The 25,929-nt window shown below is 35.7% G+C and overlaps 1 long non-coding RNA gene across 4 annotated transcripts in view; it reads right to left on the bottom strand.

Annotated features, from left to right (window-relative positions):
- Positions 1-735: 735 nt before the first annotated feature.
- LOC118913726 (uncharacterized) overlaps positions 736-25,929 on the bottom strand; it is a 53,362-nt gene continuing 28,168 nt past the window's right edge. For 3 of the 4 annotated variants that reach the window (XR_008995721.1, XR_008995719.1, XR_005025307.2), the window contains exons 3-6: positions 21,465-21,506; positions 12,908-13,019; positions 7,638-7,737; positions 736-1,801 (exon numbers count right to left, since the gene is read on the bottom strand). This is a non-coding gene — a long non-coding RNA (uncharacterized LOC118913726). The remainder of the gene's footprint in view (positions 1,802-7,637; positions 7,738-12,907; positions 13,020-21,464; positions 21,507-25,929) is intronic. The other variant, XR_008995724.1, reaches the window with a different exon arrangement.

The following is a 25,929-nucleotide window of genomic DNA, read 5'->3' as shown; positions in this document are numbered from 1 at the left end:
TTTGACTACAGTATCCAAAACTGGTTCTACTGCTCTCCCAAGATTGTGGGAGCCACCTGATAACACTCAGTCAATCTCTGTCTGCTTAATCTAGCTGCAATTATTTGAGACCAAGAACCTTACATAGAATTCCATACAGGGTTTGGTACCTGGAAATGGGGCACTGCGTACTCACATGTGGAACTGGATCACAGGTGGTAGACTTGGAGCAGCAAAGACACAGATACTAAGAGCGGAAAGCTGGGAACTCTTTTATGATGCAGAGATACAAAATTTTGTCAAACTAGCCTCTGCTATATCTTGGAATGTAGGCTAAGAAAAATTTGGCCTGGAATGAGGACATTCAATAGGAGCACCCAGAATTTCTAATCTTCCTCCCAAATGTAATGTTAGTTAGAAAATTGTTTTCAGTGGCATCAGAAAGTATAAAAAGAGTGACTTAAACACATTGAGAATTTTATTTTTCTCACACCTGAAGATTAATGGACACTGAAAGGAGAATCAGTCTATGAAGTTCCTGTGTTCAAAATGGCAATCACAAATCATCAATAAAACAGTAAAATGCTGAGCAATATGCTGTTTAAGAAGAGATAAGAGTAGGTCATATACTATAGAAATATTTCATTGGGATAACTTTGTATCTTGCTAATGTGAGTTGCCTTGCAGCCTAGAACATACTTCCATATATTCTTTCTCTCTCTCAGCCCCTTTCCCTACCCCTCCCATTTTCCCTCATCTTTCTTTTATAGTTCTATAACCCCATAGGTTATCTATAAGGAGTCTATAAGTAATTAGATTTAAAAAGTTTTGTAACTTCCTCAACATTAAAAATCAAGTAGCAGACTCAGTATTAACTAGAAGTGGGGCAGATGCAGGTTTAGTGAGGCCTGAAGCAAATGCAATTTGCAGAAGCCTTTTTAAGAAAAATAATGCAAAATTTTAAATACAAAATCAGATATGAAAGTGAATAAGGAAAAAAAATCACAACGAATTATAAATTTTATAAGCTGATAAATATCACTAATTTATCACAGGAGCTAGAAAAACAGCATCTATTTTAATTAACTGTCCAATACCCTACTCTGATATATTTTCCTACCTTTTTAGGCTGCATACTCTCATCATCTCTTCAAATGCAAATAATTTTTAAAATTATTCTTTGGGGATATTCTATGGGAATAGTAAAAAACTTTCAGTTATTTCTTTAGCATAGCAGGTTAAGTGAATTCTGAATTATTGACAATTTTGAAAAAAAATAGCTTTGCCACTTGTTTAATATCATGCAAGCTGAAGTTGGGGAAAGAACTTTCATGCATGAACTAAAGATTTCAGGGCATTTCAATTTTCTTATACAAGTTAATCTTAAATACATTATGACAACACTTAATCAGTTTGTCACTGAAAATTCAGTTTAGTGGGGCGCTGGGAGTTTTATGCAGTTTTAACGCTATCTGTAAATCTGGGATAACTTTACTTTTACCTGACCAGACAACCCTCAAGAACTTTACTGACAAACTAGGTCCCTGAACCTTGGTGCTGTTCACAGCCCATCCTTTCTCCTGTAGATGTTGCGGCAGTCTAGGAACTGCCCCTTCTAAATCTACAAGACAATCAGACATGAGCATAATATCAACAATGTAATGATATAGCTGTGCCATTTGCAGTTTCTTCCATGTGGCCAAGTCCTGGTCTACAAGTCCATGACAAATGTTGGGACTGTGGCAGTATCCCTGTGGAAGGGTAGTGATTGTCCACTGGTAGCCTTCCCACGTGAAGGCAAACTGCTCCTGGCTTTCCTGTGCTGTATCAATAGAGAAGAAAGGATTAGCAAGGTCCACGACATAATGATACATCCCTAGTACATTACTGAGGGTATCCATCAGGCCTACAATAGAGGGGACAGCAGCATGCAAAGGGGGTGTGATTTTATTCAATTCCCTGTAATGCGCGGTCATATGCCAAGAGCCATCCAGCCTTTTCACTGGCCACACCAAGAAATTAAAAGAACTATGAGTGGGTTTTATGATGCCCACCTTCTCCAACTCCTGTAGAGCTTCTCCAATTTCCTTATGTCCCCAGACAATTTATGCTGCTTAGTATTTGTCACTTGCTGAGGTACAGGCAGAGCTACAGGCAGGTACTGAGCATATCCCCTCAGAACTACCTTTACCACATGTTCCTTCAGTCTGAACTCACCTGCAGGGGTCTGTAACCACAGGCCCTGCCGAATTTCAACTCCCAAAATATATTCTGGGATAGGAGAAATGTACACAGTATACTCCTTTGGGGGTAGATGCCCTATCCCCAATGGGATCTGGCCTTTCTTCACTCTAATTGCCTTACCTCCATACCATCAGGGCAGGGGTCTCAGGGAAACAGTCAGGGTTGCCATAAATTAGAGAACATTCAGCTCCTGTGTTCACCAGCAACAGGACATGTACATTCTCGGATGACCAATGAATTGCTAATTCTACATGTAGCCTCCGGTCCCCACCACGTCCCCCAAGGTGGGGACCTTGACCCCTCCCCCAAACCATGATGCCCAATCGTCCTCCCGTGGGGGTGAGGGCCCAGGTGGAGCCTGAGTGCCATCCCCCAAGAAGTCTTGCAGGGACACAGGTAAGACCCAGGGCTTTGACTCTGGCTTCCGTGTCCCGGACCTCAGTGGCTGGAACTGCTGCTCTGTCTTCAATCGGTACCACCATTCTAACAAGATCCTATCAGGCTCCCCATCAAGTTTTTCTTTTACTACTTCCACCTTTATCAAATCAACCCACATGTACATCCTCAAGATCTTCAAGGGGCCCTTTGCACCTCCCCTTTCAGTCATAGCCCATACTTCCTTCTGTGCTCTTAATTGTTTCAACCTCCCCCAGGTCTGCTAAAGTATGAGTAGCCTCACTTATGAGTTGCCGGATGTGGGGGGCAAGAGAGGTCACTAAGGACCCAAAGAGAGATGGGGATGCTGTATACAGCACCAGATTTCTCATTCCTATGTTGAACAACTCCTGATTGGGGCCCTGGCGGTCCAAATCATAGATGACATTTTTCATGCTCAACTCCCGTAACACCTGCTGGAGCTCTGCATACATTTTCCAGCTAGTGGGTAAGTATGGTAAATCACCCTGATTAGGCCAAACTGCCCTGATGGCTGCTGTCAGCCGAACCAGAAGTGCCCAATTCCCAGAGGTGTGACAAGCACTTTGCAACGGCTGCTAGAGGAAAGGGTGAGTTGTCAGGGAAGCCAGTCTACTCATCTCAGTACCCGACATAACAACGTTTTCCACCCCCATATCCCAGACACTCAAAAGCTATGTAGGCAGAGGTTCCGACAGCTTCTGCTGAAGCCGGGTGCTCATGTCCACCAGCTCATCCTGGGCATAGGGGCAGAGCAGGGAGTGCTCCACAACCTGGGTAAGGGGCAGCTCCTGCCCCTGAGGAGCCCACAGTTGTTCTGTTTTTATTTTCTTAATTACAACAGGGCGGGCCTTTAATATGGGAGAGGCTGGTGCCTCAGGCGGTGTGGCCTCGGCATCAGATTGGCCCTCAGCCCCACCCCTTCTTCTTCTCCCAACATCTCCTCCACCATCTTCAGGGCTCAAGCTCCTGCTCTTTCCTCCCCCTCCCCGACAGCCTTCTGCAATGCAGTTTTCTCTGCTGCCTCCTTCCTCGCTGCTGCTAAGGAACTTGCAAGAGCGTGACCTGCCTTATCAATAACTGTGTCTCTTTCTTGAGGGCATCCCATAGGTCATCGTCCAGCTCCTCCAAGTGATGCTGAAGTGTGTCTCTCTCCCGCCTAAGTCTCTCTTTCTCCTTGATAACCCTCTCTCTCTCCTTGATAACCCTTTCCACTATCTCTAGTAAAAGATATCCCACAATCCCTACTGATACACAGCCACTCAGGGCCTCTAAGCAGTCTTCTATCTCACAGAGGGATAATTCCACAGTTTCCAGTCTCTCCACCCTTCCCCAGTTCTGGGGACAGCCATACCCCTCTAGTAGGTGCTTTACCCTAGACCAATTCCCCATTAGGGGCTCCCCAATTGGGAGTCCCACAGATAGGGGACTCCCAGGTGAAGCTGCAACCCTCTAACACTGCAGCCACCGGGGCCTCCCCACCATCCACAGCAGGGGGTTCAGGTCATCTCCCCACCATCTCTAGGGGCAACGCACCCAAGGGTCACACCCACGTAGACAGATTTCAGGTTCAGATGTCCAGCCAACTACGGCCAGAGGGGTAACTCCAAGGGGAAAATCTCAGGGCAAAATACCTTTGAAACCAAAATCAGTTAAAGAGATAAATAAAGTGGAAGAAACCCATTTATTTCCTACAGTCATCCACTTCTGCCCTCCCACGTCTCTCACGACGTGGCTGCAGAAGAAAGGATCCCACTCACCCTCTCTGGCCCAGATATGCCCTTGCTCGCCCTTGTAATTACCTATTGATATGGAGATGGACTAAGGCCAGGCAAGAGATTCTGAAAATACTGCAGTTTCACCCACAATATCACCATTTTTTGTCAAATTAGCAAAAAAGTTAAATCTTTTACCAGTGTGTTCATATAATTCATTACTCTTCATCAACTGGGTTCAATTTGAAATTCATCCTTTTCTATTTGAAATTTACCTCTCTCTTAACAATTTTCTTATTTTGATACAGCCTGATAATGTGTTATAATTTACTTCTTGACAGAAAAATATCTATTGGTCTCATATAAAAACACATGAAAAATAATTTCACTTTGGGGTGTTTCATAAATTAAATGTGCTGCATAAACGAGTATATTCCTGTCAGGGTAGAATGTCTAATTTTGACTAGGTGGCAATGAGAATTGAAATATCTGCTTACATGCCTATGAATTTTACACATTTAATGAATTTACACAGCTAACAAATGAAAGAATATTCCACATATGAATTACCTTCTAACTGTACAGCTTTCCAACCTGTTTCTCCTCCATTGCCCATATATGTCTGGTAGTGGGAGCTAAAGGTCATTCATATAGCAGCTAAACTTCTGGCCTGACCTTCAATATCGTGAATTTAGGTGAGTTTAGTAGTTGAAGTAGGAATATTTCTGTGGGAGTACAGATTCCACCAAGAAGGTTCACAAAAGCACATACAGAACAGCCTGGAGCACACATAAATGTACATTGAAAAGTTTGACAAAAGGATAATTAAAGTGGAAAGAGATGAATCTTGCAGATAAAATATATTCTCTTAGAAAATTTACAAGAACATATGACTGTGAGCACAATGGCAGGACCTTGGAAGTGGCCCATGCAAGTGAGGGGTCCTGGAGTTTAAACTTCAATAGCTTTACAGTGACCAGGCCCTTGCTCTTTCCATGTGGTTCTTATTTAATTTTTCCTAGCTTTATGGAAGTGTAATTGACCTATAACATTGCGTAAGCTTAAGGTATACAACGTGATTATGTGATACATGTATATATTGCAAAATATTTACCACAATAAGGTTAGTTAACACATCCTTCATCTCACATAATCAACATTTTGTTGTTATGGTGAGATATTAAAGCTCTACTCTCACAGCAACTTCCAAATATATAATACAGTTACCATGCTGTGCATTGGATCCCTGGAACTCACTCATATTATAACTGAACACTTGTACCCTTTGACCAATATCTCCCCGTTTCTCCCACCTCTCAGTCCCTGACCATTTTACTGTTTCTGTGAGTTCAACGTTTTTCAGTTATTCTACATATAAGTAAAATCATATAATATTTGTCTGTGACCTATTTTACTTAGGATAATGCTCTCAAGTTTCATCTATGTTGTTACAAATGGCAGGATTTCCTTACTTTTTATGATTGAATGATAGATATTCCATCTCGTTTATGTACCACATCTTCCCTATTGATGGACGCTTAAGTTGTTTCCATATCTTGGTTATTGTACCTAAGTGGGATAAATGGAAGTTTTCAGCCAGAATTTCTCAGATGGCCCTGATGGTGATATGCATATAAGGGCCTGTTTGCATATCAATGGGATGTTTACCACAGCAGAGCCCTGGTCAGACTGGGGATAAGGGGTAGAGGGTAACCGTGGTTCTCTCCTCCCCTCTGTCCCTGGTACCTAATTGATCAGGTGCCTGCCATTCACCAGGGACCTGCCCACAGAGTTCCTTCTGGAGGAAGGGGCTGATGGGGTTGGGGGAAGCAGGGTAAGTGCCACAGCCAGAAGGACTGGCTAGCTAGCCAAACGAGGAGCAAGGAGAGAGAGGCTGCAGAGCAGCCAGGTTCAGAGGGAGAGGGCCCTGGCTGGGAGAGAGACTGAGCCATGAGAAATAAAAACCCTTTCCTCAGCCTCCCCTTTCCCTTCTCTTCCTCACTATTTTCTATAGTAGCTGCACCAGTTTTCATTCCCACCAGCAGTGCATCAGGGTCTCTTTTCACCACATTCTCACCAGCATTTGTTCTGCCTTGTTTTTTTGATACTAGCCATTCTAAGTAGGTATGAGGTGATATCTCATTGTAGTTTTGATTTGTATTTCCCTGATGTGGGTGGAGTATACCTTTTCATGCACTTATGGGCCATTTGTATGTTTTCTTTGGACAAATGTCTATTCAGACATTTTTTTAATCTTTTTTTTTTTTTGCTCTTGAGTTGTACAAGTTCCTTATATAATTTGGATTATATTTGCTAATTGAATTGTACAAGTTCCTTATATAATCTGATAAAAGTTATTGGATATATGGTTTGCAAATATTTTTCCCCATTCTGCTGGTTGACTTTACATTTTTATTGTTTCTTTTCCTGTGAAGAATTTTTTTAGACTGATGTATTCTCATTTGTTGGTTTTTGTTTTGTTTTAATTTTAAAATATAAGTCTTGCATAGTCAAAATTTAATCCCCCTTCCATTTTTAATCATTGGTAGAGGAAGAAGAAAGAAGGGGAAATAAAACAGAACATCTTCCCATGACACCAGCATCTTGCAACAATTTTACTTCCCACCTTGGGAGCTGAGGGGGGATGACTGCCCTTCTCATTTAACCACTTCACCTTTCTAAGCCTCCATTTTTCCATATGTGAAATGTGGGATTCAAAGCCTTTCAAATGTTAAGTCCCAATGAATGAATGAATGAAGCCTTGAGAGTCCCGGTCCTGTGATTGGGGCACATCCATTTCAGTTCCAAAGGAAAAGCAACAATGCTGCAGGAAAGGGTTCTGCATGCCTGGGAGTGGCATGGCATGGGACACCAGGGGCCTGTTCAGGAGCCACTGGGAAAGGAGAACCCATTCTAGGAAAATGGGGTCCTCATGTAGGAACTGAAACACAGGGAGGGGATGGTGCACGGGCAGAGCAGACCCCGAATGAACTTTACCAGTTTGCTTTGTCTGGGACTATCAACTACAACCACCTTTGACAAACATACACATCCATACTTAATATCAGAATGTTTTAAAATTTTTGATAAATTTGAAATACATATTACAAGAAAGGGTATATATACAACAAATATTTTAAAATATTAAAATGCTCAAAGACAAAAAGCATGACCCATGTAGGTTAGCACACACTTCCAAGTTTAGAAGGCCTCACTGATATTGTAACTGATGGAGGCCATTAGAAAATAAGGGATCCTTTGAGCTGTAAAAATATGCATATTTACCCATTCCAGTCCCTGCTGGTGCAATTTCTCTTGAGTAAGTATCCACTGCCTTCTTCTGTTTATGATGCACCAACAGCCAAAGGACTACCTTTCAAGAACACTATTAACAGAGAGTGCAAATCAACAAATGCATACCTCAAAATAAGGCACAAACTTGTATTTCTTCTATACATGAAAGATTTTTTTTTCTGGACCATATAATTATCTTTGTTTTGCATGATTACCAAAAGGAGTCTATTATTATAAGTTTTCTTGTTTATGCCACACATGTCCACAAAAATAAACATCTTATTAAAAATGGATGATAACCCTTTGACTCCCCATAATTAGGAATTCAACTTATCACTTGGTAATGGTAACTTGGAAAAATTGCCAAAATTTTATTTGTAAAATTATTTTTTCCCAATTTTTCCCCCTTTTATTTAACTGATACTGATTACTTTCTTCATGACAGGTGATTTTAAATTATATGTATATAATTGCTGTAGCTCAATTTCTCCTAAAGCATATCTACCACATGAGAATATATGGTCATCAGATAGTTTATTATAGAATGAATCAAATATCCTAGAATGAAATAAAATTATAGTATGTTAGAATATAAGTAAAAATGTTTTTGAAAGTGTTAGTAATTCACTGGTCACCTTCTTTGAAACATGTGGTCTTCAGAAGGTCACTAGAAAGCAACGGAAGCTCAAGGTCCAGTTTTGCTACTTATTCTAAAGATCTGTTTGTCCTTCATTAAGTCAGTTCATTTCTCCATAACTTAATTTTCCTTTTTAGTAAATTGCAGATCATATCACCTTCCAAACTACTTTATAGAGCTACTATGATGAAACAATTTGACATCAGATTTGAATCACTTCTTCCAGTACAAATATTAGATATAATTATTTTAATAAGACCAATACTTACAGTAAAATTCTACTTTCCCATTATGTTAACCATCAATTTCCCTGTATAAAACCAACTTAATGAATCTATTTGATAATTTAATTATGTGACTAAACTGAGGTTCTTTGACACATCATGAAAAACAGACATAGGTACTATTTTTAAGTATTCTTTAATAAAAAGCACTTTCCAAACAATTAAATGTTGGTTTCCACAATAACATTTCATTTTTAAGTTCTACATTCATGAATTCTAATTTAATGAATTAAATTTGGCAATCAAACCACCTGGCAACTAATAGAGCACATATTTCTATGTACAGTGAAATATCGACACTTTGACACCTGGTTTCTGTTTCTTGGTTTTATCAAGCATCTAAAATTTCTCATATAATTCTAAATAGCCCCTAAGTTTACATCCTGACCTTACTACACACCAGTCTACAAAATAAAAACAGGAGTTCTTGGCATTCTGGAGGCTGTAGAAAATTAAATGAATAACAGACTGCAAAAATTATGAAACCAAGAATTCCTTCTCCAAAAACTGTTATCAAAATTAAATATTTAACCAATATCTTACTGAACTTACAATTTTATATAGAAAACTCCTAAATAGAAAAGAGACTCAATAAGGATTAGTACAGAAATACTTGAGTTATTTTTACTTCACTGTATGTAGGATTATAAATAGTAATGTTTTTCTCTCCTTAAGTCTAATCAGTTCTCTTTTTATGTTATTCAACCCTTAATAACTCAGTTACAAAAGTTTCAGAACTTTTTCATTGACTCTACACTAAAAATGAAGGTCTTGCTCCCCAGTCGTTAAAAGTGGAGATGCCAGAATGACTGCAGGAGGTTCAAAACCTGGCCGGGCCCCTCATTTGTTGTTTGCCTGTAAACAAATTATTCAACCTCTCTGTGCCTTAGTGTCCTCATTTATAGAAAAGAACTAGTAACAGACCTACTTAAAGCAGCTGCATGGCGGCTCCATGACAGCACAAGCAAAGCATTTAGAGGACAGCCTAGCACACATTAGCCTCCCAATTTGTGGCGTTCTTGTTACTGTTGGCACTATTATTTCCCAGACATTTCCCATCTTTGATTAACATTTATTAAGTGAAGGCAATCTACTATAGCCCAATATATCTACAAATAACCCAGATAAATGAGACAGTAAAATTCCTGTGAATATTACTATTGGGATTAAAAAGTTCTAAATTATTCAAAAAGGTTAAAGATGTGAATATAAAGTTTACATAATATGAGACACACTTGTAAAAATGCTGCTAGGAATAAATATATGGATGGAAAAAAACCTACCCAGACAAAGTCAAATTAATTATTGATAATTTAGTGAGACATTGATCATACAGCATTTTGTTTAACTTGGCATTCATATTTAAAAAAGTAATCTCGAAATGGTTTGGATTACTTTAGATTAATGAAATTGATTTTTAATGGGTGGTCACAATAGATTTTTACATACTTTATATGTTGAATTTTTTTAACGTTAATGAAAAACAATTCTGAATCTCTGATCGCTTTCTAATGAATAGCTAGAAAATGTCCAGCAAAAATGGAATAAATATTATTTGCTTTTACTGTTAAAGAATGACCATTAAAAATGAATTAGAAGTTAAAAATTCAAATACTCATAGCTCTCTAAAAACTTTTGAAGAAAACCACATACCTGACAGCCAGGAGCCTAAACATAACTCAAATAGTAAAGGTGAAATAAGAAAGGAAGGGAATGAAATGGGGTGAGCTTTGCCACAGGCAAATAGAAAATTTGAATGAAATAACAAGCTTGTTATAGAAGTATGGCTTTAAAAAAATACTATAAAATGGGAGCAACCCACAATTCATAACCCATTAAACCTTAGCCAGGTTGGTCTTTACAATAAATATTTTCAAACATAAGTGATTAAGAATATTTCAACCCATTCATTTACATTGGAATAAGAAATCTTCTGTTCTATTTATGCCATTTAAATTTGCTTTAGCTTCGTTCCGTATGTTTCTTAAGATCCTAAAATTAGAATGTGAACCTTACTATATAATCTTCCAAGCCAGCTTTTTCAAACATCAGATGAGTTCTGCAGCAAAGCATATGTGATTTAAAAAACTCATGAATTTATGGTAGATCAATCCCAACACTCCCTTAGTCTTGGTTCTTGATAGATATCACCCCTGTGAATGTCAACAATTACAGTTGAAGTTCTAGGGCAATCTAGCACATTTAAGGTTATCAAGCCACTCTTGAATATAACTTCAGCTTTAAAGCACAACATTTGATATGTTACAGCATCAATGTCTTTATTTTCTAAGCAGTCTAAAATTGAAGATTTCCTCTTTGATCCAATCAGTACATGTGCAAGAATGTTTTATATTTCTAAGAGATTATAGAATTTTTTGGGTTTTGGTTGTTTCTTAAAGTTTTACTATTAATCCGTTATAGATGATCAAAGAATGTGGTCTATAAAATTTCTACTTTCTGAATCCAAGTAAGGTAGCATTAAGGATGCTTGGAAACAAGGGGAAAATTATCTTGTGGGGGAAAATGTTCTATTTATAACTATTAAGTCAATACTATTATCTTATCCTAATACTATATGGTTTTTTTAAATCAACTTGATAAACATTAAGATCTATTAAAAGATTCAAGAGCAACGTTCTCTACATTTTTCCTTAGGTATCTAATAGTTCTGACTTAAATGACTTAATGCTATGTTATTTAGCACACAAAAGTGCGTGACTACATTATCTTTATTGGGAATAATATACTTTATACCACCTGAATTCTACTTTACTATCAATGTCATCTCCCTCTATTTTCTTTCCTTCTTTGCCTCTTCTTCCCTTTCCACCTTCTTGACCTCTTTTCCTTGTTCCTTTCCTCTTCTGATATATCTGACTTTTTTTACATTGTTTCAATGTGCATCATAACACTTAGTTTAATGTATACCTAAATATCTAGTCTAAGAGCTTTTATTTTAATTGAGCAGTTTATAGCATTTGTTTATTTTCACAACTATGATTTTAACTTAATTTTTGAAAAACTCACTTTATGCTTTGTTTTAATGTTTGCTTTTTTTCTCAATTTTTGGAACAGTCATTCTTTCATCCAGTAATATTTACTGAATAATGCATGTCAGATATTGTAACATATAGTTGTATTTCATTGCTTTTATTTAAGTGACTAAGAAGGTACTCATCTTTCAAGTTTCTCCATTTAGACATCACTTAGGAAAGCCTTCCTTGAACTGTTAAATTTAAATCACATTCCCCTATTTTTCTTTCCCATGATACTCTTTAATATATTTTCAAAGTACTTTTCAATTCTTTATTTGTGGGTTATTAGTTTAGTGTCTATCCACATACTAAACTTCATGAGGATACCCACCTTGTCTGGCCTGCTTACAAACTATACATCCAGGGTCCAGAAGTAATTACCATGTATCAAGAGACTCAAATGTTAGTTAAAAGAATGAAATAATTAATCAATTAATAATGTAGATAGTCTTAAAAATGCAAATTGTAATTGTCTTTAATTTAAAAACACTTTGACTCTATATTAGTGACGGGGTCATAGGCTATTTTCATTCATTTTACTGTTTATACTCTTATGTACTTTTAAATGCTTTTGATCACCATTGTAGATAAAGAATGAAATTATTTTATATGAGTCCTTCCTTATTAAAAAATAAATTAGCACTAATTAGGCTTTTCTAACACTTACTTATTTTTATTAATAGGGGCTTTATTCTTTAACCAAGATTCACTCGATTAACTTAATAGCATGATTTAAATACATGACACGGTAGGGAGCATTACTACTGCAGATGGGATGTAAATGATTTGGTTCAAGTATCAGAAATTATATAAAAGTTGCTCAATAATTAAGTTTGGTTAAAGAAATGCAAAATTTCTTTATCTGGATATTTTTAAGGAAAGGAGAACTTTCTGGGACAAACTAAGTGGTCTCTAACACAAAAAACAGTTGGATGTACCCCATGACCTGTCAAAGGGTCTGTTGTTTCTCATTCTATTGCCTGTTGCCTTTCTGAATATCATCTCTAGACAAGGAGAAAAAAATGTGTAGGTTTTCAAGTAGAAGTTAGCATTCATAAAATTTTTATATTACTTACTTATTTGCAGGTATCTGAGCATACAAATCTATAAAACTGTTGGTGCAAGGCTCATCTGTATTGTCAACAGCACCATCGCTTAATATATAATGCACTGAGTGAAAATATCAACACTCTAGGGAAAAATGTTAAGTGATCATAAGAATAATCCTTGTCAAATAATATGATTGCTTATATGCTTTAAGTTCAGTTATATTGGAAAAACCATCTTTTTGTTTCATGTACAAACCTTTTCAAAATGCTTTCAGAATACATGCTGTTCTCTGTCCCTCTCAGTTGTGTTAGGTCCTTCCACTGTGCAGACAGGAGTTGCTCTGAATCCATCACGGTTCCAACACTTACTTGATAACATAGGTTACAAATATACACAAATGATATTAATCTATGCCAACAATATGCCCTAAAATGGGTCACATAACAATTAATCAGAAACTTTTTTACCTAAGTGTGTAAGTAAATGAAATTACTTTTTCTTACATAATATATTCATTTTCACAGAGGTATTATGTGTATGGGGATAAGATTCTATTTCTGAATTTAGAGAAATATTTTTGTGGCTTTAAATTTTATTTCTGTTTAAGCTTCTAATCAAGCTTTTTCTTCTACTTGGGAAGAGAATTTAGAAACACTCTATTGGAGTCCAACAAGAATGGAATAGTTAAATACGTTATGATATATGCAGATAATGGAATGCTATGGAGCACTTCTGAAATAATGTTAAAATGTAAATAGCAAAAAATAAGTAAAAAGTATATGTATTTAATCATAAGCAAATGTGCCTAACATATTTTTAAAAGATGCAAAAACAGTATACAGTATAAAGATATTTGTTTGCATGTGAATGCCACCTGTTTGTGTTTATGCTAGTTAGAATTAAGTTTGTCACTTACAACTAATAAAAGTCCTAACTGGAACACTTGTTAATTAATTTAAAAACTATGTTAAAATAGTTTTCATTTTTTAAACTGATACTTTATTTTTAAAAACAGCAGCTTTCAGAGCCCTTGTTAAAACAATAGAATAAAAGAAAAAAGCATTTATGCCTAAATCTTGTTTTCTGCCATGAAGATATCACTTTTAAAAAAGTAGCACTATTTTAAATATACAAGTATATGTTCTCTGTATTAATACTTCAAAATATACTCTACAGTCCATCTCTGTGATGCTTTACATCTGTGTGCCACCATACACACCTAGAGTATCAGAAAAATGATGATTACCCTAATCTAAGTAAGTGTAATATTAGAAGTGTAGTTATAAGTTTTGGAATTTATATATGCCAATTAATCTTGACGATAATCAAGAAACCAAATGTGGTCTGTGGGCTTATCCCTTTACCATCTTGTCTGCCTACTTTCTACAGGAAATTAATACTTTCTCCCTATTTTAAAAATTAACTCAAAAATTAAAGAATGGAGAATATTAGAAATTCCCTTAAAGTGAGAAAAAACTTATTTTACCTTACTATCCATTCAAGTTATACCACTAAGATCACAGCAGGTCTGTTAAGCTTCTGAACACATCCGTGTGAAATGGAAAGATGTTTACGTACCTCACCGATGATACTGTCATTACTAAGTGAAGTGTCAGAAGAGGTGGGTTAATTACAACTTAATACAGCTGACATTCTTATCTTACAAATGCAGTTGTGTTCCATTTTATGCATGTCTATATCCATTAAGCATAATCTCTGTTAGAACTAAATAATATCTAGGACACTATTCAGGAAGAATAAATTACGGTCTGAGGTTAAAGTGGGTGTTAATAAGAATTGATTCTAAGCAAGAAGATGCATATCAGTGGACAAAATAATACACACACTAGCATTATTTGGTAAATGTAATAGACGTCTCATTTTTTGCAAACAACAGGAAAATTTCCAGAGAAGCAAACATCTTAGTTACTGTGTGTTCACATCACTGAGCTCATTCTGAGAGTTTTTCAATCTTAACTTATTTAATAATATCGTGCAATAAATACAAAGAAATAAACTCTTTAAATTCTCAAAACAAAAATTATAACTAAAAGTATTATAGCTTTGTCACAGTTTTGTCTTCAGCATCTATTTGGCTAAACAAAACAGTTTTTTTTTTTTTCAGGGAGCACGAAACTGTTAAAGGAGCAAGGATTTGAAAGTCTGGGAGACTTAGCTTTAATTCCCAGTATAGCTGTCTTAGGCAATTTACTTTAACCTGTCTCCCTTGGCTCTTGTGCAAAATGCTCATGACAACTACCTCAGAAGAGTCCCTATCTTATGCCATAGCAGTAAATACAATAACTGGTCCTCAATTCGTTTTCCTCTTCCTTTCCCAAGTGAAGGTGATTTCAGATATCATGAGCATTTTGAACTGAATTCCTAGCTGCAAACTATTCAAAGTAAGAGACATAGCTGATTCATATTCTGAAACCTGAAATGGGTCTTTTAAAACCCCTAGTATCTAAATGATTTGAAATAATATTACTTCAATAGCTCAATTAAGTTCTCTTAGAATTTGTTGTATTTGATGATTCAATTAGTTTTGCCTTTAAATGAATATACAAGTGCTGGTCAATGAATAAAATGAATAAAATCAAGATGCTGTTCAAGCAAAACTATAACTGAGCCTCTTAATTCAGGCATATAATGTAACTAAACAGCCTACAGTACAATGAAGTCAGCAAAGTAAACAATGGAAAAAGATAGTGGGTCTTGTTGTCTCTGTTAAACATGTCAAAGTACTGCATTTAAAAATATTTGAAAAATCTGCCTATTTTCCATCTGTTATATTTCCAGAGGATAACTGAAAGTTCATGTGAAAGTTCATTGTAAGTTCAAATATGTCATATCAGGTCATTTGCAGGGTAAAAGTTCACTGGGAGTTTATTATTTTTTTTTTTAAAGACTGAAGTGGAAAAAGAATAAATATACTAACAAGCTATTTTATATTGCATTATGACCACTGCATTTTTAAGCATCATAAATAAAAATTATATATTGTAAAAGGCCATGTGCAATGCATAATAGCAATAATAAGGAAGATCCATAATATAGTATCCTTGGGACTGTTCTTGGAGAACAAGCTGTCAATTTTGGTTGTTCTGGATATTATTTAAAGTATAACAATTGTCATGTTTACATTGTATTGAATACTTTGTTTAAACTCATATTTCAAAACAGTAAAATAGAGATACAGAAAAAGTGAAAAGCATCAGATATATAAATTAATATCTTATCATCTATAAACTAGAAGAATAGAATTTAGATGAATAGAAATCATTTTTAATTTGAAATTGCTAAGAATGCTTTTGAGATACACCATTTGTGGGCTGCTTATGGCAAAAGGAAGAAGCCAAGAAAAATGTTTCATTTGGAACAAAATTACTGAATCATTGGGAAAAAATTCTAAATCAAAAAGACCTTACTCAATACTATTTGAATTATTGAAGGAAAAATTAAGATTTTAGGGGGATTAGACCCTCATACATTAAAAAATATATAAAAGAATAGTTTTCAAGGAAAGTAACTGTTCCTGTATATAAAATTTAAGACATAACTTCTGGATTCAAAGATTAAGAACATTTTCTTTCTATAAAGTACTGGTACATAGGAGAGTTCAGCAAAGGCGTCTAAATGTACTGAGTAGAAGTTCATTCCACTGTTTCTCAATTTCTCCTGTCAAATACATGTCCTTAGCTTCACAACATAACTTCAAGTCTCTAATTTGCTTCTTAAATTGACAAGCACATTTGTTTATCTCCAGTATATCTATATTCTTTTTATGATACATTGCCAATTGATTTTACCGGATCATAGCTTTTATTCATTAATTCAGTCATTCATAAATGTTCATCCAGTATTTTCAAGGTGCTGCAAATAGTAAGGATTACAAAGACCATAAAAATTCTGTTTTCAAGAAGCTTACAATTCAGTAGAATGAGTAGGAAATAAAAATAATACATAAATAAGTAAATAGCACACAGTTGCAATCATTCAGTGCCATAAGAAAGACACAGGTAAAATGACTTGAGAGCTTGTAGAAACCATTATGTCTAGTCAGCAAACAAATCTTGGAGTTAATTACTAGCTGAATACCTAACCAAGATGCTAATTCATTTACTTGGGGGGCTTTTTGCCAAATTGTTAAACATGAATTAAGAGCAAACTTTAAAAAATCTCTTTATGACTTCATTCCAATTCCTTCCAATATATACATTGATCATATCACAGAATAGTCATGTCCATGTTTTGCTTAGAAAAGATGGTATTGGATTTGGAAACAATTACAATTCCATACATGAAAAACTTCTAAAAAGGGTGAGAGTGTATAACATTTAAAAGCAAAACCATATTAATTACTGACCAGGAACTTCAATAATCAAGACTTGAGAAAGGTCATAAGTTATATCAGGTAAGAGAAAATGCTGAGGAAATCACCAATTTTGTATAACAGCTGTTCAGCTACTGTACCAAAGGAAACTAACCCCCCATGCAGGGGGTCTTGGAAATGAACTGTCCATCAGGAAAACACGCTAATACGGGGAGTCCTACATTGTGCTTAGGTGAAAAAGAGAAATTTCTGGTTCAGAACAGCCAGGAAGAAAACCTGAGTTAGACACTACTTTTGGTGAATAATAATTATCCAAAGCTAAGTGTGTATTTTTCATATTTTTTTTGTATACTTAATATTATACCTTTTTAAATCACATGATAACTTCTTAATGTTTGATAAGTACTGAATACAGATGATGTCTGGGAGCCAGAGAAATAAATCATATTGAGAGGAATGGATGTTTAGTATAGAAATTCAGATACAGTTTTTCAAAAGGTTTGGAATTGGTCTCTAGTTCTTCTTGGTGGGAGTGATGAGAAGCCCACCTGGACAGAATATGATACCTGAGGGTAAGAAGTCAGCAAGAATGGGATTGTAGCTGTGTATAAAAAAATAACTTTTTTAACTGTTAAAGAAGGAAAGAAAGATACTTCTGAGTAAAAAGGAAAGATAAGAAAATGACTGAGAAGTGGCTTGTGATGAGAACAGGTGGAGAGCACGGGCTGTTTTCCTGGGCCACTCCTCCTCCTGTTTGCCAATCTCTAATCACAGCTTCCCATCTTAGAACTTATTCTCTCTCTGTCACTAACTCTGGGTCTAATGAATAAGCATTCAGCCACACTCTCTCCACTGCCCTCACCTTTGCCCTCACCTTCTCCTTCTCCGGATTCCCTGATTCTCCCCCTGCCTTTCTCTGCACACCCCAAGCCGCCTCATCCATTCCCAGGGCTTCACCTATCAACTCTCACTGAAAGTCAAGTGAATTTTTATGTCTTTTCCTCACATTTCCTCAAGCTTTCAATTGCTTGTATGTCTCACAGATACCAAAAATCTGAATGAAACACTGCTTCCACCTCCATTACTACCATTATTACTATTATCGCTATGAGTACCATCTCTGCCGGGTACCATTTACTTAAGTGTTTACTATGTGTCAGGTATTGGACTCAGCCCTTACCAACAGCAACCTGTTTATTGTAACCTTTATAACAACTATGTGAGTAGGTATTATTAACCTTATTTTATACTCAAGGGACTCAAAAAGACCTGTGTCTCCATAACTGAGATACACAACATACATTCAGATAAAACCAAAGCATGCTTCTATTCTTGTGAATGCAATTTATCTTTTATTAGTCTACAAATATTTGGTGAACATTGAAGTACAAAACAATAAAATAAAAATGAAGACTTTGTTGAAAACTTACTATATAGTTTGGCACCGTTCAAAGTACTTGATTCACTCCCCGTCCATAGTAGCCCAAAGAGAGTAGGTATTATTCTCATTCCACAAGTGGGTGAATTGAAGCACGTAACGGTTGAGTAACCTTTTCCATCTCACAGAGCTACTAAGTGATAGAACCAGGATTCCAGGCAATATCCCTAGAGTTCATGCTCTTTAATTGCTATTCTGGGTAAGGGATGCATCTGATAAATCCATAGGAATGTGAAGACCACGGCCTCAAAGAATTTACAGTCTGGTTGAACAGATAAGATCAAGATGATAAAAACTAGATAGTTGTATTTCTGGCACTTCAACTATCTGTTTCACAGCTGGAAAGCTGTTGCACTGGAAACAAGAGACATGGAAACCAATTAAAAATTTGTAATAGCTTTTAGAATCTAGATTAAAAAAACTGACAACTGTGGATAAATATGAAAGGAAGAAAATAAAATACACTGTGGATTGAAACCTGACCTTACTGGTGACCGTACCATGGGTGAGATAAGGGAGACCAGACAGGAGAGCAAAGACCACCTGCGTCTGGGTCAGCGGGAGACTGGCCACACTGCTGCCAGAAATGTACAAGTCTTAGAGGCTGGTGAGTTCAAGGAAGAATAAAATTATAAACAAAAACAAACTTATTCATATATTTCTAATGGAGTTGTGACACAGGGCAATAGACGTAAAGCTGGAAGTCATCTGCTCCCAAGTAATAGTCAACACTTAAAAAACATGATCCTTGTGAGAGACAGAACACAGTTATAAGAGCAGAGGGCTGAGGACCCATTTCCTTGGTGCTGTAACTCTCGTGTTTTTATTGTTTCCTACTGGTCTGGTACCATACGACAGCCGAGGAGGAGGAGGAGCAAGGGTTAGGAAGAAGAGTAAGCAGCACCTGCTCGGCTCTCGACGAGGCTCAGAGAAGAAGTGGGAGACAAGACTGAAAAGAACCACTGTCTGGACTGAGAGCGGTCTGGTTCCTAATTTACACTAGAGGCGAAGGCCTATGTATCTAAGCTTCACATTAGTCAGCTGGCTCCTGTTACAGTAGCTACTTAACAATTTGGACCCAGAGCTTTCTAACAGCAAAGCTCTAGATGGAAAAGGGTGATCGAAAAAGTAACTCACTAGCAGGCCCCCATATTTCACATTTCCAGTGTATTTAATGTATGTAGTTCTTTAAGAGAGTATTTCTATTTTAGGCACTGTCCTAGTTTCCTTAGCTGCCATAACAAAGTACCAAAATCTGGGTGGCTTAAAGGAACAGAAATGTATCATCTGAGTTCTGGAGGCTAGAAGTTCGAAGTCAAGGTGCAGACAGGGAGGGCCGCGCTCTCCCTGACAGCTCGGGGGGGCCCTTCCTTGTTCTTCCCTAGCTTCTGGGGGTTTGCCGGCCATCTCTGGTGTCCTTGTTGTGCCGATGTACCCCTGCAACCCCGTCACACAGTCTTCTGAGTGTCTTCATGTTGTCTTCCCTCCGTGTGTCTTTCTCTTGTCCACACTTCCACTTTGTGTAAGAACACCAGTCCTAATGGATTCGGGCCCAATCTAATGATTGCATTTTGACTTGATTACCTCTATAAAAACCCTGTCTCCAAATAAGGTCACATTCAAAGGTAGTGGGGGTTAGAACTTTAGTACATCTTTAGAAGACAGAATTCAACCCAAAGAAGATACAAAGCTCAGCTTAAATAATAGGAACTATAATAATGGAATATGAAAATATTGTATATTATCTTAGGCAATATGATTTTTGAGATGTCAGAAAGAATTGTCTTCAAACTTAGCTCTGGATCCCAAAAAGATAATGAATGATGGCTAGGATATAAAGTTTGTGTTTCACAATACAAATAAAAACAATATATATAGCAAAAATAAAAACCATTACAAATAAAAAATGAAATATGGTTTAATAAACAGGAACTAAAATTTCTAAAATGCAGCTATTATATGCCATGCTATATAACCTTTATATGTGTGTGTGTGTGTGTATGCATTTGTGTGTGCATGCATACACACACACACACACACACACACATATTGTTTCCTACCAGTCTGGTACCAAATGCCAATCCATGAATATTCCGCCAGTACTCTGAGTACCATTCAATGACCACAATCACTGAGATGGCCTATAAGGCTGCAGACCAAACAAAAACAATGCCATTAATATGGTGAGCAAAATGTTCAAACCTGCCCAAATACAAAATAATAAGTTATAAATAAAACTTTATTTTTGAAGATATTGTCATAAAAGTAGGAAAACTCTTGGTGACTTTACATGGCTGACATTTTGTTTTAATAAAGTAAGCTAATGATGCAGAAAGGCTAGTTTGGAATAACAGCAAAAACACTGGTCTAAGAATCACAGAATATGTGGAAAATCCATGAAAATTTCAAAGTGCTCCAAAATGTAAGTCATTATCAGACTTGAAATGTGACATTAAATTGTCATTATATTATAGAAAAGAAAATCTGTAAAATATTACTGGCACAGTTCATATGTTAATGGGAGAAAATACATTAATATATCTATTATTAAAACTCACTCTCCAAAACTCTGGAAGATCTGAGGCTCTTTATAGAGTTGAGAGCTTTAATCAGCATGGGATAATAAAGTATTTTTAGTTTTTTGGCCTATTTCAATCCATTCTCTACCAATTAACTAGATCTGCAATTTTGGGCAAGTTATATAGCCATATTATATGTAATTTTTTTTCATCTCTCAAATGGGGACATCTGCCCAATAAGTGAATTGTGAAATAAAAAATAATTTTCTGAAGTGCTATCACAAAGTAGGTACTCAAAAAATGATGGTTACTTTGTTTCATAAAATTTCTTGAATCTTTAAATGACATATTTCTTTAGCTTTAAAACCTGCATTACTAAAGAAATACAATTATGTTCAGTTTAAAATGCATTTAATGTGACCTACCTGACACATATACTTCAATTTCTAAAAAGCTTAAGCAAATTTTTCTGTAACATAATTAAAAGAATAAAATTACTACTAATATTATTATTAGACTTACCTTTCAGTTGCTAATAAATCAGTCATTGCCCTTCCAACCAAACTATGAGAAAAAAAAAATACAATTAATGGTTTTATTTACAATACACACATTGATAGGTAGAATTTTAGTATGCTTTCAAGAGATAAAACAATTCCCTACTTGATCTAAAGTACAATTAAAGACTACTACAAAGAGTCAAATACAGTTATATGGAGAAATGAATAAAAACCTCTCATAAAAATTTCAAGTAAAAATTTACACTAGTGCCTGAAACAACCAAAAAAACAGACAAAATATATGAAAAAAGTTTTCAAGACACGAGATATCATGCAACAAAGAACAATGATCCCTAAGAGACGTGAAATAAATGGGAGGGGCCTATAATTGAGTTTCCGGGCCATATGCTGGGAGGGGGACGGCAAGGGGAGGCCAGCAGATTCCCTGATTTGAGGAGTGAGAGTCCAGTGAGACTACGAGGACTATAATTTGTAAGATAGTTTACCACAGAGAGAGAGAGCTGTATAGATAAGGAACTCCAGAGATCTGCACAGGGCGCCTGTCAAGTATTCAGCCAAGAACTAGCTAATGCATGAATGTGAGGTAGCTATCCTAGTCTGGGAATAGTGCCTATTTTCACTAGCCACAATGGAAAATCTCATAATTCATAGGAAAATAGGTAGAGTATTCAGAAAAACCTTGCATCAATTATGAGAAATAATTAACATAGATTAAATGCTGCTCTGGTCCTATTTAACAAATCTGAAAAAGCAAGACCAAAATGGATCAAACAATTCCAAAGTAACATCACATTTCAAGACAATAAAGTCATTTACAGGAATATGAAAATATCCAGCAACTAACAAGGTAATGTCTGACATCCAATCCAAAATACCAGCCATGCAAAAAAGCAGGAAAATATGACCCATATTGAGAGAAAAATCTATTAATTGAAGCAGACTCATATCAGGTGCAGATGTTGAAATTAGCAAAGACATTAAAGTTAAAGCCATTTATATAACTGTATATTCTATGTGTTGAAGAAATAGATAAAACAGATCAAAAACCAAAGCACAAAAAAGATCCAAATCTTAACTCCTAGAGAAGAAAATTATAAGTTTGAGATAAAAAAAATACGGATCATGAGAATAGCAAATTAGACATTGCAGAAAAGACTAGTTAACTTGAAGCACAGCAGTTTCATGGAGAGAAAAGAAAATTTAAAAGATGAAGAGAGCATCACTGAGATGCTGAAAAACTTTAAGTGACATAATATATGTGCAATTAGAGTGCCAGAGAAGAGACATAAAAAATATTTGAAGAAATAAAGGCTAAAATATCTCCAAACTTGCTGAAAACTATAAATTCACAGATTCAAGAAGATCAGACACCAAGCATAAGAAACATGAAGAAAGGGCATGTCATAATAAAATTGCTCAAAAGCAGACAACAAAGAAAGACATGTTACATGTAGAATTACAAAGGAAAAGATGAAAGCAGATTTCTCATCAGAAGCCAATGCTGAGAAAGCAGCAGAACAACTATAAAGTACTAAGAGAAAAACAAAACAACTGCCAACCTAGAATTCTATACTCAGATAATATCTGTCAAAAACAATGGTGAAATAAAGACTTTTCCAGACATAGAAAAGCTAAAATAATTCATCATCAGCAGATCTCTATTATAACACTCTAAATATTAAAGGAAACCCCTCAGGGAGAGGAAAAAGGAAACTAACATGGAAATACTATTCCACACAAAAGACTGAAGAGCACCAGAAATGTTACTTACATGGCTAAATATAGATTGTTTTTCTTGGCATTTTAAGCATTTTAAAAGATAATTTATTATTATAATGCCAGTAAATATAAATAACAATGACTAATCACCTAATACCAAATAATAAGTGTATTGTTGGGTTTATAACATACAAAGTGAAATGTAGAAGTAAAAAGAAAAAAAAAGCACAAAATAGGGGAGAAATAGAAATATATGTTAAGTTATTATACTCTATGTGAAACAGTATAGTATCACTTGAAAGTAGACTACCACATTAAAGATATATACAACAAATGCTAAAGCCACCACTAAAATAAGTTACAATTAATAAGCCAGTAATTGAGATAAAATAATATCATTAAAAAATAAAAACCTCAATATCAAACAAGGTAGATAAAAAGAGGAACAAAGAATTAAATGAGACAAATAGAAAACAAATACCAAGATGACAGATTTAAACCTAACTATATCAACAGTCACATTAAAGTAAATGGTCTAAATACCCCAGTTAAAAGGCAGAGATTGTCAGATCATATAAAAAAGCAAGACTCAGAAGAAAGTTGGCATAACTACATTAGTATCAGACAGATAAATTTCAGAGAAAAGACTACCAGGAATAAAAAGGTAATTTCATAATGACAAAGAAGTCATTTCATCAGAAGAACATAATAAGGCACTTGAATCTTCTTGAGTTGCCCACTTGGACCCCTCCAAGTGTCCTCTCGCTTCTACCTAATAAACTGTTTGCTGCTTTGTTTTGCAAAAAGAAAAAGACATAATAATTAGTTATGTAATTGTAATTATCATTAACAGAAGCTCACTAGAGCACAACATGTGAGGGAGGGGAGGAAATGCCCCTTAAGTGTATTTATAATGTTCAGAGATGGGAAGAAGCAGGGATAAACAGTAGAGTATACTTGGCAAAATTTCCCTGCCCCCAAAATTTTACTGGTGCAAGGAAGAGAAGAAAAGGACTATTGAGTATCTAATTTAAGAAAATATAAAAGCTGAAATGTCAGATACAAGGTCAAAAATAAACCCACATCTGTAAATTGGTTATTTCACCCTCTTGTGTCCCTAAATTTGCACACACACACACACATACACGCATATATATACACATATACACACACACAATATGTTCAGTAATGTGATTTTGGTTTTTAAAAAAGGAAATCACCCGTCAAACTCTGTGGTTCTGAAAACACATACAATATTTGGGTTCTTAAATAAAAATCCATCTTGTGTTTTTTGTGCATAAACTAATTTTTTAAATGTCAAACTAAATCTAAATATTTTTCCAGTTCTAACTCATCAAAAAAAAAAATCAGCAGAGAAAAAGTGCTCACTAACATGTTCCAAATTAATAGAAATTTATTAGTGCCACCCTGTGGTAAATCTCATACCTTATAAAATTTTACAAATGAAGAGACTGGTTTATACAAATAAAGAGTTAGTTTTAGCTGTCTTCTTTAACAAGAAATCAGTTTTTAGCTTGCCAATATTCTTCTGAATACCTTATATGTATCAGGACCTCTCTGAAAGCAATTTTAATGTCTTTTGTATTTAGGATCCCCAATAGCTGCACATGGCAGGTACTCCATAAATGTGAGCTGAATGTGCTTATGATTCATTAATACTTAAAATGAGAAGTATTTACCTTAAAGAAGTAATAAACAAGACACACAGTTTTAAGTATAGGATACCCACTATAACTTATTTAAAATAGTAAAAATAATTGGAAAAAATACATATATCCAATTACAAGTTGATAAGATCATTTGTACTGTGTATTAGTATAATGTCCAAAAAAATGATGTTAAGAAATTTAAAAAGAACATATGGGATGTGAACAGTTCCCAGGAATGTGTTGTTTTAATTTGTCTGATTTTTCTCAAAATATTCAAATTCAGTTAGACAATATCCAACATATCATTGATAAGTTTTCACAAATGCCTAGGGTGCCTAACTGGTTTTCTTGGTTTCACTGGATGTGGCTGGTAATTGTAGGTCTGCTTTGGTTATGTAGCTGTATTCCTATTATGTTAATGTGTGCACGCAATTTAATTAGTAATTTAAAACCTATACATGCTTATGTTACACTACAAGAAGATATGTCAAAGAAATAATCAATCTTCCCATGTTTTCTTCCATCTGCTACTTCTATAGCTTCTCTTCTTCCTTCATAATTACAACCCCTAAGTAGAATTCGTGCCTCATATCGAAATTACCGAGTATCATAATTCTTCCAAGTGGTAAAGATACCTCAAGACAAATGCTGGGCATAGAAGCCACAGGGCATAAATCTGCAAAGAAGTAAAAAGCTAACCTTTTCAAACAATATTGCTTCTCTCTCACTTGCCAACTTTACATTTCCCTGTATGGCCCCGGAAGATGACTGGTTAGCCAGAGACGGGTAAGATTCCTCAAGGGAGGAACAACCTAAGACAGGCACAGTCACAGGGGGGCCAGCAGGTGAGAAATTGGGGATCAACAGAGGTGAGGCTTAGAACCTCACCCCCCCTGTTTTGAGAGAAATCTTCTGCATCCGTGGATGTTTTGTTGCCCTTGTCTAGCTTGGATTAATACTTAGTCTACAGGCACAGACCTGATCATCTACATTTGCTTTCTTACAGCACTAAACTATGTTTTCTACCTTTATCTTGCATCTACCTACCACTTCAGCATTTTATTAAAAATAATAATA

This window comes from Manis pentadactyla, chromosome 1 (genome assembly GCF_030020395.1).
Source record: "Manis pentadactyla isolate mManPen7 chromosome 1, mManPen7.hap1, whole genome shotgun sequence".
NCBI classification, from domain to species: Eukaryota; Metazoa; Chordata; class Mammalia; order Pholidota; family Manidae; genus Manis; species Manis pentadactyla.
This window is presented reverse-complemented; position numbering and strand designations above follow the sequence as displayed.